The 15,115-nt window shown below is 35.1% G+C and overlaps 2 long non-coding RNA genes across 2 annotated transcripts in view; one reads left to right on the top strand and one right to left on the bottom strand.

Moving 5' to 3' along the window:
- The window catches only part of LOC125675991 (uncharacterized), a 23,172-nt gene extending 8,262 nt beyond the window's left edge, over positions 1-14,910 (bottom strand). The window contains exons 1-2 of the long non-coding RNA XR_007370731.2: positions 14,679-14,910; positions 13,867-13,996 (exon numbers count right to left, since the gene is read on the bottom strand). This is a non-coding gene — a long non-coding RNA (uncharacterized LOC125675991). The remainder of the gene's footprint in view (positions 1-13,866; positions 13,997-14,678) is intronic.
- LOC130053280 (uncharacterized) lies at positions 71-4,163 on the top strand. The gene is made up of 3 exons (XR_008801811.1): positions 71-241; positions 1,024-1,088; positions 1,550-4,163. It is a non-coding gene; the product is annotated as an uncharacterized LOC130053280 (long non-coding RNA).
- Positions 14,911-15,115: the final 205 nt, after the last annotated feature.

Raw genomic sequence — 15,115 nt, 5'->3', positions numbered from 1 at the left:
CATTTAGAATGTTTTCTTATTTTCCAGGATTAAGCCAGCCAGTAGATGAGACTATCATATCAAAAATACATTTACTTGTACACGACGGCACACAAAGCGTTGATGAAACAAAAAGACATTTCCGTCTGTTTGTAAAGGATACTATTTCACCAGGGAACACCATCTCAGAATTTAACAGATGCTTTTACCCCGCCAATAAGGATGTAAGAAATCACATTTACAGGGCACCGAGATTTTGCCAGTAAGTTCTAATTTTTTTTTTCTCAGGCTCAAATGTGCTTTTCTGATCAAAATTTGTTAGTTGTCTGTCGTCGGCATAAACTTTTCACATTTTCATCTTCTTCTCCAGAACCACTGAGCCAATTTCAACCAAAACTTAGCACAAAGGGGAGATAATCACAAAATTAGGGTGGGGTCATTTAAAAATCTTCTCAAGAACCACTGGGCCAGAAGAGCTGAAATTTACCTGAAAGCTTCCTGACGTAGTGCAGATTCAAGTTTGTTCAAATCATGGCCCCTGGGGGGTAGGATGGGGCCACAAGTGGGGGGGGGGGTCAAAGTTTTACATACAAATATAGGAGAAAGCTTTAAAAATCTTCTTCTCAAGAACCATTGGGCCAAAGAAATTGACATTTACATGAAAGCTTTCTGACATAGTGTAGATTCAAGTATGCAAAGGGTAGTTTGGGCCATAATAGGGACTAAGGTTTTACATGGAAATATATATGGAAAGTCTTCAGATATGGGCCAAAGTGACTCAGGTGAGCGATGTGGCCCATGGGCCTCTTGTTACAAATCATGACCCCTGGGGGTAGGATGGGGTCACAATAGAGACCAAAGTTTTACATGCGAATATATAGGGAAAATCTTTAGAACTGGACCAGGGTGACTCAGGTGAGCGATGTGGCCCATGGGCCTCTTTGTTAACCTATATCTTTTATTTGTGTGAAGATATTCAAACATTAAGAACAGACATATATATATATATATATTTTTTTTTTTTTCTTTCATTTTTTCATCCAGGGTAGTTTAGAACTGTGTGCATTGGTTTTGGAAGAATTTGAGCTGTTTAGGCTAAAATCCATTATGTAAGTTCATCTTTGTGGTGCACAAATTCCATATGGTCATTTCAAATAGTCAACATTGCTTCTATTTTCAATCTGAAATTCTACATGTATTTTGTTTGAGAGATGAAAACAATCCTCGAAACATTATCACCGTTATCTTTAATTTTTCATCATACTTGTGTCAAAGAGTTGAACTTTCTTTACCAGTAATTTTATATTGACTTCGCATTGTGTGATATATAAAGTTTTTATGATTTTATTTTCTGTCTAAGATATTCAATATTTAAAGGAAAAAGATAATGGTAGGAGATGGTAGGATAAATTCTAATTATTCAGAGAAACTTGATAAATACTGTGTTTGAGCTTATATACATGATATACTCGATAACACAATAGAAGAATGCAATTTACTAGTTAAACGTTGATAGGATACTAAATTTAGGATGAGCCAATAAGATTATGTCTTGTTTTTCATGTTACAGGATTGGACAGAATATGAACACACACATCCAATACTTCAAAGATATTATGTTTGTGGAGGCAGAGATTTTGATTGCATCCACTGTTTAGAATACATCCTTAAGGGAAGCAGACTGCCGCCTTTACCCAATGATATAATGATTAATCATAACTATATCTGTTTTGTACCAAATAGAAAGAGCATTGATTCAGGTCATTTTCAAATCCACTGGCATACATTGTACTATACATGCAACCTTTTCAAACTTTACATTTAAGATTTTATAAAGGAAATATCTTAATGTTTCACATGTTTACCTTTCACTGTGCTATGTAATTCATTATACCTGCCATTATGCCAGTCTTCCTGAACATAATTTGTTTTCTGCAATTCCATTGGCCAAGAGGCTTAATCCTGGGTTATCAGATTGAGCATTTATATTTAGTATCCCATGATTTTGTCAGCCCTATATAAGGAGGTGACTCAGATTTACTCACTCTGCTAGGTTAAAGAACTCTAAGGTTTGTACTTTTCACATGAATTTCGTGTTCGCCTCTTATCTTTTACATAGAGTAGGAAATGAACATAACATTGAGTTAGGGAACTATTTAGATTTTACATTATAATATGTAAATACCTTAGCAGAGTCAATTTACTTGGTTCAGGGTAGTATCAGATATTACTTTTTCAGAGTTTAAGTGTTTAGACTATCTCAATGTTTCTATAGTTAGCCTTGTCCTATGTTACTTTTAGATGTATGGAAGCCTTTTAGTGTTATAACACTATATTTATGCCCCCATTCAAAGAAGAGGGGCATATTGGTTTGCACCTGTTGGTCGGTCGGTAGACCACATGTTGTCCGCTTAATATCTTAAGAACCATTCACTTGATCGTAATATATTTCATATGTGGGTTGGTTATGAAAAGAAGAGGACCCCAATTGTTTTTCAGGTCGAAATGTCAAGGGTCAATCTACTCTGGACATAGGAAGACACTGCCTGCTCAATATCTTGAGAACCCTTTGCTTGACAGACATCAAACTTGGTACACTGGTACATCTCAAGGAGTAGATTTGAGGTCATATGGTCAAAAGTCAAGGGGTAAACTGGACATAGTAATATAAGTTGTCTCTTATGTTTTAAGAATTATTTGCTTGATTGACACCAAACCTGGTACAGCATAAGGAGTAGATGACCCCTATTGATTTTTAGGTCACTTGGTCAATCCACTCCTGACATAGGAAGATATTGTTTGCTCAATATTTCGAATTGATGATACTACTATCAATCAAATTATGCATGTGTATAACCCTTTTCAATTTTGCACCATGGGGGCTTATATGTTTTACAAACACCTCATGTTTTATAGTTTGTGAAAGCTTGTTAGGGTCATAACTTTAGATTTTCTTATTATGGTACTTGCCCATCAGAGACTGGACATATTATGGTATGGTGTTGTCTGTCCGGACCTTGTAAGATGGGATACAGACTGAACCGTAAGCTCCAGAATCTTACAACTTGGTACATTTGATCACCATAAAAGGAAGATGCTTATTGTTTTTTAAGGTCAAGGTTGTAGGTTCACTTAATAGGAAAACCTTGTTTGAGAAAATTACAGATTCTTGAACTGAGTATTTTGAGGAAACATTACATAGAAAGTACATGATTTGTCAAATTTCTCCCAATATTCAACTGAGAACCTTATTCTGCAGAGTATTTGCATGGGTATGGAAAATGTGTATGTGGCTATGATTTTGATTTTTGTTTATTTTTTTGAAAATTACAGGTTTAACCGAGTCAGTTTTTGAGGAAATATACATGTACATGTATTAAATAAATGACGGTTTGACCTTTTAACTCCTCTCACAGTTTTGAAGCTAGGGTCTTTGTAAATAACTTCTTTGGTGTTTTAGAATATTTACAGATTGTTGATCATGATCAATTTTGGGGAAATATTTTCCGCAGAGCTCTAGTTGTCTATCTACCAGCCTCCTGTCACTTTTAAGTTTAGGAGCTTTTATTCATGGAAAGAAAGTATGTGACAGCCTGATGATGGCTGATACTATTTAAAGTCTTTTTATACGCCCGTCTTAAGACGGGACGTATTATGGTATGGCGTTCATGTCCGTCCGTCTGTTAGCTTTTTCGTGTCCGACCCGTAACTTAAATACTACAAGGCCTAGAATCATCAAACTTTGTCTGTAGATACATCTTGGGTAGAAGGTGTGTCGCACATTAAAACCAGGTCACTGTGACTTTTCATTAAGAAGATATGGCCATATATGGCAAAAACTTGTCCGGCTCATAACTTGAAAACTATTAGACCTAGAATCACCAAAATTGGTCAACTAATGCATCTTAGGTAGAAGGTGTGTCGTATCCTACTTTAATGTCACTGTGACATTTAATTAAGGTGATATAAATAAAAATGTTTTAATGGGTACAATCTATACTGTTAACAATATGTGACGGGCGTATCATGTGCCGTGGCGGTGCACTTTATTCTAGAAATGGCATCAGAAAAACACCCTATGTAACCTTTTCTGCTTGTACTCATTTATTTTTATTGGAAAACTTATTACTTGTTATCAGCTACTCTAAAACAATATTGACTTGTGCTATAATAAATTTGTAAACTTTACAAGTCTTTTCATTTCAAACAAGGTGTTGAACAAGTTGTTGAACATCATCTGGGATTCACAACCAAACAGGTACAACATGGAAACAGTGTGTTCCATGATTTCAGTAGTGTAACAAGTCCAGCTGATCCCAAACGATTGTTTTTGATAAGCACAATAGAAGTTCTACTTTGGGAGAAGCTATAATTATTTTAGTCCTAGCATACACTGCTTCCTGTTAGAGTTAGGGTGCTGTATAACTTGGTACCTCTTTGAGATAAAATGCTTTATCATCAAATCATAAAGCATCTTCCCTCTAACAGATACCAGATTATAAAGCACCCTCCCTCTAACAGGTACCAATTTATAAGGCACTCTCCCTCTAACAGGTACCAGATTATAAAGTACACTACCTCTAACAGGTACCAACTTATAAAGCACCCTCCCTCTAACAGGTACCAGATTCTATAAAGTACCCTCCCTCTAACAGGTACCAACTTACAAAGCACACTTCCTCCAACATGTACCAGATTATAAAATATCCTCCATTTATAATCTGGTACCTGTTAGAGGGAGAGTGCTTTATTAGTTCGTACCTGTTAGAGGGAGGTTGCCTTATAAGTTGGTACCTGTTAGAGGGAGAGTGCTTTATTAGTTGGTACCTGTTACAGGGAGGTTGCCTTATAAGTTGGTACCTGTTAGAGGGAGAGAGCTTTATTAGTTGGTACCTGTTGGAGGGAGAGTGCTTTATAATCTGGTACCTGTTAGAGGGAGGTTGCCTTATAAGTTGGTACCTGTTAGAGGGAGAGTGCTTTATTAGTTGGTACCTGTTAGAGGGAGAGTGCTTTATAATCTGGTACCTGTTAGAGGGAGAGTGCTTTATAATCTGGTATCTGTTACAGGGAGGTTGCCTTATAAGTTGGTACCTGTTAGAGGGAGGTTGCTTTATAATCTGGTACCTGTTAGAGGGAGAGTGCTTTATTAGTTGGTACCTGTTAGAGGGAGGTTGCCTTATAAGTTGGTACCTGTTAGAGGGAGAGTGCTTTATTAGTTGGTACCTGTTAAAGGGAGGTTGCCTTATAAGTTGGTACCTGTTAGAGGGAGAGTGCTTTATTATTTGGTACCTGTTAGAGGGAGAGTGCTTTATAATCTGGTACCTGTTAGAGGGAGGTTGCCTTATAAGTTGGTACCTGTTAGAGGGAGAGTGCTTTATTAGTTGGTACCTGTTAGAGGGAGAGTGCTTTATAATCTGGTACCTGTTAGAGGGAGAGTGCTTTATTAGTTGGTACCTGTTAGAGGGAGAGTGCTTTATAATCTGGTACCTGTTAGAGGGAGAGTGCTTTATAATCTGGTATCTGTTACAGGGAGGTTGCCTTATAAGTTGGTACCTGTTAGAGGGAGGTTGCTTTATAATCTGGTACCTGTTAGAGGGAGAGTGCTTTATTAGTTGGTACCTGTTAGAGGGAGGTTGCCTTATAAGTTGGTACCTGTTAGAGGGAGAGTGCTTTATTAGTTGGTACCTGTTAAAGGGAGGTTGCCTTATAAGTTGGTACCTGTTAGAGGGAGAGTGCTTTATTATTTGGTACCTGTTAGAGGGAAAGTGCTTTATAATCTGGTACCTGTTAGAGGGAGGTTGCCTTATAAGTTGGTACCTGTTAGAGGGAGAGTGCTTTATTAGTTGGTACCTGTTAGAGGGAGGTTGCCTTATAAGTTGGTACCTGTTAGAGGGAGAGTGCTTTATCAGTTGGTACCTGTTAGAGGGAGGGTGTCTTATAAGTTGGTACCTGTTAGAGGGAGAGTGCCTAATAATCTGGTACTTGTTAGAGGGAGAGTGCTTTACAATCTGGTACCTGTTAGAGGGAGAGTGCTTTATTAGTTGGTACCTGTTAGAGGGAGAGTGCTTTATAATCTGGTACCTGTTAGAGGGAGGTTGCCTTATAAGTTGGTACCTGTTAGAGGGAGAGTGCTTTATTAGTTGGTACCTGTTAGAGGGAGAGTGCTTTATAATCTGGTACCTGTTAGAGGGAGAGTGCTTTATTAGTTGGTACCTGTTAGAGGGAGAGTGCTTTATAATCTGGTATCTGTTACAGGGAGGTTGCCTTATAAGTTGGTACCTGTTAGAGGGAGGTTGCTTTATAATCTGGTACCTGTTAGAGGGAGAGTGCTTTATTAGTTGGTACCTGTTAGAGGGAGGTTGCCTTATAAGTTGGTACCTGTTAGAGGGAGAGTGCTTTATTAGTTGGTACCTGTTAAAGGGAGGTTGCCTTATAAGTTGGTACCTGTTAGAGGGAGAGTGCTTTATTATTTGGTACCTGTTAGAGGGAAAGTGCTTTATAATCTGGTACCTGTTAGAGGGAGGTTGCCTTATAAGTTGGTACCTGTTAGAGGGAGAGTGCTTTATTAGTTGGTACCTGTTAGAGGGAGGTTGCCTTATAAGTTGGTACCTGTTAGAGGGAGAGTGCTTTATCAGTTGGTACCTGTTAGAGGGAGGGTGTCTTATAAGTTGGTACCTGTTAGAGGGAGAGTGCCTAATAATCTGGTACTTGTTAGAGGGAGAGTGCTTTACAATCTGGTACCTGTTAGAGGGAGAGTGCTTTATTAGTTGGTACCTGTTAGAGGGAGAGTGCTTTATAATCTGGTACCTGTTAGAGGGAGAGTGCTTTATAAGTTGGTACCTGTTAGAGGGAGGTTGCTTTATAAGTTGGTACCTGTTAGAGGGAGAGTGCTTTATAATCTGGTACCTGTTAAGAGGGAGAGTGCTTTATAATCTGGTACCTGTTACAGGGAGGTTGCCTTATAAGTTGGTATCAGTTTTCAAACAACAAATATGTAAAAGTCTTGATATCCTCTATGGAAAATAACATTTCAAGTTGATTTAAAGTGTACACATTGTTAATTGTAATTAAGCGTATTTCATATCAATGTGCTGTCACAACATTCCGTGAAATTATGAATACTACGACGTTCTTATGGTGTATCAAGATTTTAAAATATTCTGCCCGAAATTTGTACATCAATGATTTAGAAATATCAGTCTAATACTTTGGGGAGGTTGTGATGCTAATACACCCATTATAACACACGGTACCTAATATGCATTTAAAAAAATTATATGTTTATGCATAGAATTACCATTTTTCTAAATTCACTGCAACAGTGTATCATTCTTGTTAACAATGTAGATTATTAATATTTGTCAGGGTTTTTTGATACTTGCTTATGTAATATATGTCTCTTGATTTAGACGCGGGTTGTGTCGAAAATCTGAGTTTTAAATAATCAACAGTGTTGTGCTTCTCATTTTTAGAACCGATTGATTTGAATATGATTGAAAGTATTCATGTTTCCTACGTAATTGATAATAAATATACATGTGTTTGCCAACCACAATGGAGCTCCAACAGGACCTATTTTACCTAATATTGGTCTATCAGGAAATAAGTATAAAAGAATTGACACACGACGATTATTCGTGCGAATCATTGTGAATTATAAATTGGCACGAGGGATAACTCGTACCTACATAAGATGAGATAACTCGTGGTCGTCACCCTGTAAGCGGTACCAGATAGCCTCGACCTATAAATAACCACTCTAAAGCGCTGCACACAATAAAACTGATACAGCATGTTATAAAAGTAGTAAAAGGAAATTATAATACAATTTATCATATATAAATAATGTAGCAAATTCGAACCATGAATAAATATTTCTTTCCGATTTATGTTGTATCTTGTTACATTTTTTAAGCTCCAGGAAGCTTAACTACCTGTGTCATTACACCAAAATACACTAAATTAAATATAAACACGTTTTAAAAATTCTCTTATCCCACTGATTCATGAATATTATACTAAAGGAGCCGGTAATTTTGTCTGTAATATAATGATAGCGGTCTATACTATATCACCTCCTAATTTTTATGAGAGGTGATATAGTGTAGAGCCCTACTAATATTATTACAGACAAAATTACCGGTTCTTGTGATTATAGGGCCTACATACATGAACATGGAACATGTAGCCTACATTATGAATCAATGGGATAAGCTTTTTTTTTTAACGTGGATAAATTAGTGCTCTGTGGTAATGACGCACGTAGATAAGCTTCCTGAAACATAATTCAAAAATATATAAAGTGAGATAACATAGATCGAAGACAAAGATTTATTCATGGTTCGAATTTCCTCCATTGTTTACACACAGGTGCTTATAATTGAGAATAAAACATGAACGGGTGGGAAGATATTTGCACATGCACCTGAAGTATCGATACCAATACCCAACCACCCCCTTTTCTGATTTTTTTCTGCGATAATTTCTCCGAAATATGTGGATCCCTTGTCAATTCCCACCCCAGAGCAGAAAAAATGGAATGCGGGTAAACCTATAGATTAATCTAAAATCAGAATCCATTGCTACAGAGTCTCATCAGTTAATATTCTTCATATAACCTTCAATTCCATTTTAGATAATTTAATGTGTAATATTTGAGGTGTATTCGTCATTATTCGACCTGGTTCTACCCCACCACCACCACCACCTCAACCCCCTTCCCGCTTTCTATGAACCTAACTTTCTACAGGCCTGTTTGCATATGATGACATGATTTATAATGTCAAAACATTTCTATCAATCCAAGGTCACATTGAAATTATTATTGTACTTAAGTTACTTTGATGAGTCAGCTGGCTCAAAGAAATAAAAAAAAAATCTGAATCTGAGCTGTTTGTTTCCATTAAATCGTAACAGAAAGCATGACTGTTAAGGTGTAAAACTTGTCATGTATTTAAATTGACGAAAAATTAGGAGTCCTAAAAATAAATACAGAAACAATGGCTGGGAAATATATCCGCCTCTTGGCGGCTGGGAATGCAAGATGATAAAGCAGTCATCCAGTCGCAATATCGTTACAAAACACGAATTGCGATGAAATACAAATATGAATCTTTAATGGAAACAAAAGTGGTACATAAAAATTATAATGACAAATAAGTGGCTTGGAAGGGGGGGGGGGTAAAATTATTAGAATAAATCCAGCGATTACGATACCGATAATTATTTGATTTGTTGGAAATTCAAAACATGTAGTTCTATTATACCGGTAGAAAGGCCAATCTCTAAAGCTCACAAAAAGTGTGATACGATTAACTGTTTAATATAAATCGAAATAGAGATGGGATAGACAAGGAATCCACGCATTTCGAAGAAATTATCGCCGGAATAAAATTAGAAAGAAGGGGGGTGGGGGGTAGTAGTGTCAATACTTCAGGTGCCTGCTCATATATCTTCCTCACCCGTTCCATAAACGCCGTTTATAAACGCCTGCGTGTAAACAATGGAGGAAATTCGAACCATGAATAAATATTTCTCTCCGATCTATGTTGTCTTTTTTATATTGTTTTTTTATGTTTCAGGAAGCTTATTTATGAGAAGCTTGATTTATAGTTTCAAAAGAAATGTTTCGTTGTTTGGTAAACATATTAGTTTATATACGCGTGCCCTCTATAACTTTTAATCTATTGTGACCTACATTTTGATTCTCGTATTTTGAATTTCGAATCTCTTCTGGGCTTTCGTACAAAACATCTTCTGACGTAGCGCCATAAAATGTTTAAACTCCAGAGAAAAGTCTAAGCATTTTCTTCCATGGTTGACAAACCGGGAATATTAAGAGGTTATGTACCCTTCCAAGAATAGATAGGATACAAAATGGCTTCGATAGATCTATCTACTTGAACAGTTTCGTAAAATAGATTACAAATGTATTTGATCGATCTGCAGCAGGACATATTCGTAAACGGTTCGGGAGAAAATAAACTTTAACATGGAATGCGAGTCCATATACCCTGCCAAGAATCCATATAACTAATAAATGTAGTGAGCCACCTATGTGGGGAAATATTTGAAATTTGTAGCTCCAACATTGATTACTAGTACGCGCATTGGTAATTGCGTTGTTTATTGTTTATTGTGGCTTTTAGTTACACTGTGTACAATACTGGCAAATGGCAGAAGATTCAGAATTATTACAATAGGTAAATAGATATTATCAGACAAATAAGTTTAGAAACTAATAAATCTAAGCGACGACAAATGAACCACCATTAATGACAGTTAACAGATAGTGCTTCTCTTTGTTTTGTAGCTTTCACTAAGTACTGACAAAGCTTATCAATAGTTTTATAGCTTTCACTAAATACTGACAAAGCTTATCAATAGTTTTATAGCTTTCACTAAATACTGACAAAGCTTATCAATAGTTTTATAGCTTTCACTAAATACTGACAATGCTTATCAATAGTTTTATAGCTTTCACTAAATACTGACAAAGCTTATGAATAGTTTTATAGCTTTCACTAAATACTGACAAAGCTTATCAATAGTTTTATAGCTTTCACTAAATACTGACAATGCTTATCAATAGTTTTATAGCTTTCACTAAATACTGACAAAGCTTATCAATAGTTTTATAGCTTTCACTAAATACTGACAAAGCTTATGAATAGTTTTATAGCTTTCACTAAATACTGACAATGCTTATCAATAGTTTTATAGCTTTCACTAAATACTGACAAAGCTTATCAATAGTTTTATAGCTTTCACTAAATACTGACAATGCTTATCCATAGTTTTATAGCTTTCACTAAATACTGACAAAGCTTATCAATAGTTTTATAGCTTTCACTAAATACTGACAAAGCTTATCAATAGTTTTATAGCTTTCACTAAATACTGACAAAGTTTGTGAATAGTTTTATAGCTTTCACTAAATACTGACAAATCTTATCCATAGTTTTATAGCTTTCACTAAATACTGACAAAGCTTATGAATAGTTTTATAGCTTTCACTAAATACTGACAAAGCTTATCAATAGTTTTATAGCTTTCACTAAATACTGACAATGTTTATCAATAATTTTATAGCTTTCACTAAATACTGACAAAGCTTATCAATAGTTTTATAGCTTTCACTAAATACTGACAAAGCTTGTGAATAGTTTTATAGCTTTCACTAAATACTGACAATGCTTATCAATAATTTTATAGCTTTCACTAAATACTGACAAAGCTTATCAATAGTTTTATAGCTTTCACTAAATACTGACAATACTTATCAATAGTTTTATAGCTTTCACTAAATACTGACAAAGCTTATCAATAGTTTTATAGCTTTCACTAAATACTGACAAAGCTTATCAATAGTTTTATAGCTTTCACTAAATACTGACAAAGCTTATCAATAGTTTTATAGCTTTCACTAAATACTGACAATACTTATCAATAGTTTTATAGCTTTCACTAAATACTGACAAAGCTTATCAATAGTTTTATAGCTTTCACTAAATACTGACAAAGCTTATCAATAGTTTTATAGCTTTCACTAAATACTGACAAAGCTTATCAATAGTTTTATAGCTTTCACTAAATACTGACAAAGCTTATGAATAGTTTTATAGCTTTCACTAAATACTGACAAAGCTTATCAATAGTTTTATAGCTTTCACTAAATACTGACAAAGCTCATGAATAGTTTTATAGCTTTCACTAAATACTGACAATGTTTATCAATAATTTTATAGCTTTCACTAAATACTGACAAAGCTTATCAATAATTTTATAGCTTTCACTAAATACTGACAAAGCTTATCAATAGTTTTATAGCTTTCACTAAATACTGACAATGTTTATCAATAATTTTATAGCTTTCACTAAATACTGACAAAGCTTATCAATAGTTTTATAGCTTTCACTAAATACTGACAAAGCTTATCAATAGTTTTATAGCTTTCACTAAATACTGACAATACTTATCAATAGTTTTATAGCTTTCACTAAATACTGACAAAGCTTATCAATAGTTTTATAGCTTTCACTAAATACTGACAAAGCTTATGAATAGTTTTATAGCTTTCACTAAATACTGACAAAGCTTATCAATAGTTTTATAGCTTTCACTAAATACTGACAAAGCTCATGAATAGTTTTATAGCTTTCACTAAATACTGACAAAGCTTATGAATAGTTTTGTAGCTTTCACTAAATACTGACAAAGCTTATGAATAGTTTTATAGCTTTCACTAAATACTGACAAAACTTAAGAATAGTTTTATAGCTTTCACTAAATACTGACAAAGCTTATGAATAGTTTTAAAGTTATATACGCTGAAACGTTCTACAAGTTTGAAAAAGGAAGGTTTTTAGCTCACCTGAGCTAAAAGCTCAAATGAGCTTTTCTGATCACCCGTATTCCGGCGTCCGTCCGTCTGTAAACTTTTGACATTTTTGACTTCCTCTCAAAAACCACTGGGTCAATTTCAACCAAAGTTGGCACAAAGCACCCTTAGGTAAAGGGAATTCTAAATTGTTAAAATAAAGGACCAGGCCAAATTCCAAGGGGAGATAATCAAGAAAATGTAAAAATAGGGTAGGGTCATTAAAAAATCTTCTTCTCAAGAACCACTGGGCCAGAAAAGATGAAATTTATGGATAAGCTTTATTAGGTAGTACAGATTCTAAATTGTTAAAATCATGGCCCCGGGGGTCGGATGGGGCCATAATAGGGGATCAAAGTTTTACATACAAATATATAAGAAAATCTTTAAAAATCTTCTCAAGAACCACTGAGCCAGAAAAGCTGAGATTTATATGAAAGCTTCCTGATATAGTGCAGATTCTAAATTGTTAAAATCCTGGCCCCTGGGGGTCGGATGGGGTCACAATAGGGGATCAAAGTTTTGCATACAAATATATAGAGAAAATCTTTAAAAATTTTCTTCTCAAGAACCACTAAGCCAGAAAAGCTGAGATTTACATGAAGCTTTCTGACATAATGCAGATTCAAGTTTGTTAAAATCCTGGCCCCCGGGGGTCGGATGGGGCCACAATAGGGGATCAACATTTTACATACAAATATATAAGGACAGTCTTTAAAAATCTTCCCAAGAACCACTGAGCCAGAAAAGCTGATATTTACATGAAAGCTTCCTAACATAGTGCAGAGTTACGTTTGTTCAAACCATGGTCCCCTTGGGTAGGGGAGCCACAATAGGGGATCAAAGTTTTACATACAAATATATAGGGAAAATCTTCTCAAGAACCACTGAGCCAGAAAAGCTGATATTTACATGAAAGCTTTCTGACATAGTGCAGTTTCAGGTTTGTTCAAATCATGGCCCCTGGGGGGGGGGGGTGGATGGGGCCACAAGGGGGATCAACATTTTACATACAAGTATATAGAAAAAGTTTTTAAAATTAATCTTCTTCTCAAGAACCATTGGGCCAAAGAAGTTCACATTTACATGAAAGCTTTCTGACACAGTGTAGATTCAAGTTTGCAAAAACCATGGCCTCCAGGGGTAGGTTGGGGCCATAATAGGGACTACGGTTTTACATGCAAATATATATGGAAAGTCTTCTGATATGGACCAAGGTGACTCATGTGAGCGATGTGGCCCATGTGCTTCTTGTTTTTATAGTACATAAGGTTTGATATATTTTTCACGTAAACCAAAAAATGCTGGGCATATCAAAAGGAAATGAAATTCGTCTTCTATATCCTGCAAATTACAAAATGAGCATTTGAGTTCGATTCTAGGTAAATTTTTGTACCTTTCATTTTCAACATTCAAAGAATGTTCGATGTATGCGACTATTTGTTTTCATGTATATATAAGATTAATGATCAACTTTTACATAATGTAACTTATAAAATCCCCTTACGTATTGCTACTACTCTCGTTGGTGGTTTTGCAGCACAGATTGCTGCAACATCCTGATGAGCAGCGTTCATAGGTAATCCTTGAATTGATTGTAAACTTAAAAGTCACAGGTGCGCTGTCAATTTCTAAAACTGTATAGAAATTACGTGATTAACTAAATACAATATATATATATATATATATATATATATATATATATATATATATAAAAGCACTAAAGTTCCAACAACACCCGATACCTCAGAGTGTCGGATCCACAACATGGATACAAGGTCAAATGCAAAAAATTATACAAAGCACTAAACTGACCAACGACACGAACAACGAGATTGTCAAATTTTCGGGACGCCCCGTCCCTTCTTCAGGACAAACGAAAAGAATTACATAATGTGGTCAATATCAACAGAGCATAATAACAAAACCTACATATAAATACATCTAGCACTACAACTACACTAATCTACAAACGTATTTACAACGCAGACTACATGTTTATGGTCTTTGGGCTTGCCAATCAATGTTAAAAGTGGAGCGAATTAGGACATGCCTTATTCGTCCAAAGAGCTGATCCAAAAAAGATTATTTTGGGCCTCCCGAAAATTTGACAATCTCGTTGTTCGTGTCGTTGGTCATTTTAGTGCTTTGTGTGTATATATATATATATATATATATATATATATATATATATATATATATATATGCTTCTGTGTGTGTCATAGATTAGAAAACTATAAATTCATCAGTAATCAAACAAATATAAGATATAATCAAACCGGAATTAGAACGGAATGAGAAAATTTCAAAAATACTTACATATACATGTACAAAATATACACCAAAGGAGAAGAACTTTAATACACATGTTTCTGTGCGAGGTTTGATTGAAACTCAGAGAGTAAGACACATTTACACCGTACGTGAATTCATTATTTTTTAAAAGACCAGTTATTTCAATGAATTATTCAAGCAATGACTGTTTGACGTTCTAAAACAGGAAGTATATATTCTTGGAAATTCGAACTGAGATTATTTGGGTCTCAGGTTCTTTCTCTCACAGAATGAACAGTTGCAAAACGAGTGTTTAAATGGACAATTCTCAATATACGACCTGTAGTGAGTGTGATTCGTATGATGATTATGAATAAACGATTTACAACAGATTAAACACATGTACTATCACTTTCTAACTTTGGAAGACAAAAAACTTATATTAACATCTCTTTTTCTGTTGGTGTTATACAATATCACTG

This window comes from Ostrea edulis, chromosome 3 (assembly GCF_947568905.1).
Source record: "Ostrea edulis chromosome 3, xbOstEdul1.1, whole genome shotgun sequence".
NCBI classification, from domain to species: domain Eukaryota; kingdom Metazoa; phylum Mollusca; class Bivalvia; order Ostreida; family Ostreidae; genus Ostrea; species Ostrea edulis.
The sequence above is the reverse complement of the archived record's forward strand: the minus strand, read 5'-3'. Positions and strand labels throughout refer to the sequence as shown.